Source organism: Rhincodon typus, chromosome 11, assembly GCF_021869965.1.
Source record: "Rhincodon typus isolate 14 chromosome 11, sRhiTyp1.1, whole genome shotgun sequence".
Classification (NCBI taxonomy): domain Eukaryota; kingdom Metazoa; phylum Chordata; class Chondrichthyes; order Orectolobiformes; family Rhincodontidae; genus Rhincodon; species Rhincodon typus.
The window spans coordinates 1,525,766-1,530,745 of NC_063342.1; positions in this window are offsets into that span (position 1 = coordinate 1,525,766).

The window sequence follows — 4,980 nt, forward strand, 5'->3', positions numbered from 1 at the left end:
CAAGTTATGCTGCAGCTTTACAGAACTTTAGTTAGGCCATGCCTGGAATATTGCATACACTTCTAGTCACCACACTACCAGAAGGTTGTGGATGCTTTGGAGAGGGTATAGAAAAGGTTCACCAGGATGTTGCCTGGTATGGTGGATTTTAGTTATGAAGAAAGGTTGGATAGACTCGGTCGGTTTTCACTGGAATGCAGAAGGCTAAGGGGAAGACCAAACAGATGTTTATAAGATTGTGAATGGCATGGGTAGAGTGGAAAGAATGAGGCTTTTTCCCAGGGTCAATTACTCAGGGACACAGGTTCAAGGTGCAAGGGGGGAAGTTTAAAAGTGATGTGCGAGTTTTTCACACAAAGGGTGGTGAGTGCCTGTAACACACTGCCAGAGGAGGTGGTGGAAGCAGACACATCAGCAGCATTTAAGAAGCACCTGGACGAATACATAAATAGGAAGGCAATAGAGGGGTACAGATCCTGTAAGTGAAGATAGTTTCAGTATGGAAGGGCAAAATGTGTCACCACAGGCTTGGAGGGCTGAAGGGCCTGCTCCTGTGCTGTATTGTTCTGTGTTCTTTGTTCAATCAGAACCAATCAAAATAAATGTCTGTCTAAATGGTCACCAGGCTTAAATGGAGGTCGATACTCCTCTTGCTCAATATGGGAGCTCAGGGACACGGCTGATGTCCCTGACTCCTACACGTGCAGGAAGTGTGTCCAGCTGCAGCTCTTGTTAGACTGCATGACGGCTCTGGAGCTGCGGATGGACTCACTTTGGAGCATCCACGATGCTGAGGAAGTCGTGGATAGCACATTCAGCAAATTGGTCACACCACAGATTAGGATTGTTGAGGGAGAAACGGAATGGGTGACCAAAAGGCAGAAAAATAGCAGGAAGGCAGTGCAGGTGTCCCCTGCAGTCATCTCCCTCCAAAACAGGCATACCGTATTGGATACTGTTGGGGGAGATGGCTCACCAGGGGAAGGCAGCAGTAGCCAGGTTCATGGCACCGTGGCTGACTCTGCTGTACAGAAGGGCAGGAAAAAGAGTGGAAGGGCTTTCGTCACAGGGGATTCAATTGTAAGGGGAGTAGATAGGCAGTTCTGTGGTCGAAAACGAGACTCCCGAATGGTATGTTGCCTCCCAGGTGCACGTGTCAGGGATGTCTCAGATCGACTGCAGGACATTCTGAAGGGGGAGGGTGAACAGCCAGCTGTCGTGGTGCATATAGGCACCAATGATATAGGTAATAAACAGGATGAGGTCCTACAAGCAGAATTTGGGGAGTTAGGAGACAAGTTAAAAAGTAGGACCTCAGAGGTAGTAATCTCAGGATTGCTACCAGTGCCACGTGCTAGTCAGAGTAGAAATGAAAGAATAGGCAGGATAAATGAGTGGCTTGAGAGATGGTGCAGGAGGGAGAGGTTGAGATTTTTGGGACATTGGGACCGGTTCTGGGGGAGGTGGAACTATGACAAACCAATGTCCTAGGGGGTGCTTTTGCTAATGCTGTTGGGGAGGGTTTAAACTAATGTGGCAGGGGGATGGGAACCAAATGAGGAGGTTAGTGGACAGTAAGGAGGCAGTAACTAAAGCCTGTAAGGAACTAGATAATGAAGTCAGTGTGACTAAGGGGAAGAGTAGGCAGAAAGCAGATGATGAACGCAAAGGGACAGGTGGTCTGACGTGCATTTGTTTTAATGTGAGAAGTGTAGTAGGTAAGGCAGATGAACTTAGGGCTTGGATTAGTACCTGGGAGTATGATGTTATTGCTATTACTGAGACTTGGTTGAGGGAAGGGCAAGATTGGCAACTAAATATCCCAAGACGTAGATGCTTCAGGTGGGATAGAGAGGGAGGTAAAAGGGGTGGAGGAGTTGCATTACTGGTCAAAGAGGATATCACAGCTGTGCTGAAGGAGGGCATTATGGAGAACTCGAGCAGTGAAGCAATATGGGCAGAGCTCAGAAATAGGAAGGGTGCGGTAACAATGTTGGGGCTGTACTACAGGCCTCCCAACAGCGAGCGTGAGATAAGAGGCACAAATATGTAGACAGATTATGGAAAGATATAGGAGCAACAGGGTGGTGGTGATGGGAGATTTTAATTTTCCCAACATTGACTGGGATTCACTTAGTGTTAGGGGTTTAGATGGAGCAGAATTTGTAAGGAGCATCCAGGAGGGTTTTCCAGAGCAGTATGTAAATAGTCCAACTCGGGAAGGGGCCATACTGAACCTGGTGTTGGGGAACGAGCCCAGCCAGGTGGTTGAAGTTTCAGTAGGGGATTACTTTGGGAATAGTGATCACAATTCCCTAAGTTTTACAATACACATGGACAAAGACGAGAGTGGTCCTAAAGGAAGAGTGCTAAATTGGGGGAAGGCCAACTATAGCAAGATTCGACAGGAGCTGGGGAATGTGGATTGGGAGCAGCTGTTTGAGGGTAAATCCACATTTGATATATGGGAGGCTTTTAAAGAGTGGTTGTTTAGAGTGCAGGACAGACATGTCCCTGTGAAAATGAGGGATAGAAAGGGCAAGATTAGGGAACCATGGATGGCAGGTAAAATTGTGAGACGAGCAAAGAGGAAAAACGAAGCATACATAAGGTCTAGGCGGCTGAAAACAGATGAAGCTTTGGAAGAATATCAGGAAAGTAGGACCAATCTGAAACAAGGAATTAAGAGAGCTAAAAGGAGTCATGAAATATTTTTAGCAAGGAAAATCCCAAAGCCTTTTATTCATACATAAGGAGCAAGAGGGTAACTAGAGAAAGGGTTGGCCCACTCAAGGACAAAGGAGGGAAGTTATACGAGGAGTCAGAAAAAATGAGTGAGATTCTTAATGAGTACTTTGCGTCGGTATGCACTGAGGAGAGGGACATGACGGATGTTGAGGTTAGGGATAGTTGTTTGATTACTCTAGGCCAAGTCGGCATAAGGAGGGGGAAAGTGTTGGGTATTCTAAAAGGCATTAGGGTGGACAAGTCCCAGGTCCGGATGGGATCTATCCCAGGTTTCTGAGGAAAGTGAGAGAGGAAATAGCTGGGGCTTTCACAGATATCTTTGCAGCATCCTTTAGCTCCAGGTGAGGTCCCGGAGGACTGGAGAATTGCTAATGTTGTCCCCTTGTTTAAGAAGGGTAGCAAGGATAATCCAGGTAATTATAGACCGGTGAGCCTGACGTCAGTGGTGGGGAAGCTGCAGGAGAAGATACTGAGGGATAGGATCTATTTACATTTGGAAGAAAATGGGCTTATTAGTGATTGGCAGTATGGTTTTGTGCAGGGAAGGTCATGTCTACCAACTTGATAGAATTCTTTGAGGAAGTGACAAAGTTGACAGATGAGGGAAGGGCTGTAGATGTCATATACATGGACTGCAGTAAGGCGTTTGATAAGGTTCCCCATGGTAGGCTGATGGAGAAAGTGAAGTCGCATGGGGTCCAGGGTGTACGAGCTAGATGGATAGAGAACTGGCTGGGCAACAGGAGACAGAAAGTTGTAGTAGGAGGGAGTTTCTCAAAATGGAGAACCGTGACCAGTGGTGTTCCACAGGGAACCGTGTTGGGACCACTGTTGTTTGTGAAAAACATAAATGATCTGGAGGAAGGTATAGATGGTCTGATTACCAAGTTTGCAGATGACACAAAGATTGGTGGAGTAGCAGATACTGAAGGGGACTGTCGGAGAATGCAGCAGAATATAGATAGATTGGAGAGTTGGGCGGAGAAATGGTAGATGGAGTTCAATCCAGGAAAATGCAAGGTGAAGCATTTTGGAAGATCCAATTCAAGAACGAACTATACGGTAAATGGAAAAGCCCTGGGGAAAACTGACGCACAGAGAGATCTGGGTGTTCAGGTCCATTGTACCCTGAAGGTGGCAACGCAGGTCGATAGAGTGGTCAAGAAGGCATACGGCATGCTTTCATTCATCGGACGGGGTATTGAGTACAAGAGTTGGCAGGTCATGTTGCAGTTGTATAGGACTTTGGTTCGACCACATTTGGAATACTGCGTACAGTTATGGTCGCCACATTACCAAAAGGATGTGGATGCTTTGGCAAGGGTGCAGAGGAGGTTCACCAGGATGTTGCCTGGTATGGAGGGCGCTAGCTATGAAGAGAGGTTGAGCAGATTAGGATTACTTACATTAGAAAGACGAAGGTTGAGGGGGGACCTGATTGAGGTCTACAAAATCATGAGAGGTATAGACAGGATGGATAGCAAGAAGCTTTTTCCCAGAGTGGGGGACTCAATTACTAGGGATCACGATCGATGCAGGCTTGGAGGGTCGAAGGGCCTGTTCCTGTGCTGTAATTTTCTTTTGTTCTTTGCTCTTTGTTCTTTGATACCAATGAAGCCATTTCAGGGATTACAGAACCAGTCTTTAACAAAATTCAAGACAACAAGGTGCAGGGCTGGATGAACACAGCAGGCCAAGCAGCATCATAGGAGCAGAGAGGCTGACGTTTCGGGCCTGGACCCTTCATCAGAAAAGGGGGAGGGGAAGGGGGTTCTGAAATAAATAGGGAGAGAGTGGGAGGCGGATAGAAGAGGGATAGAGGAGAGGATAGGTGGAGAGGAAACAAACAGGTCGAAGAGGCGGGGATGGAGCCAGTAAAGGTGAGTGTAGGTAGGGAGTTAGGAAGGGGATAGGTCAGTCCAGGGAGGACGGACAGGTCAAGGGGGCGGGATGAGGTTGGTCGGTAGGAGATGGAGGTGCGGCTTGAGGTGGGAGGAGGGGATAGGTGGGAGGAAGAACAGGTTAGGGAGGCAGGGACGAGCTGGACTGGTTTTGGGATGCAGTAGGGGGAGGGGAGATTTTGAAACTTGTGAAATCCACATTGATACCATTGGGCTGCAGGGTTCCCAAGCGGAATATGAGTTGCTGTTCCTGCAACCTTCGGGTGGCATCGTTGTGGCACTGCAGGAGGCCCAGGATGGACACGTCGTCTGAGGAATGGGAGGGGGAGTT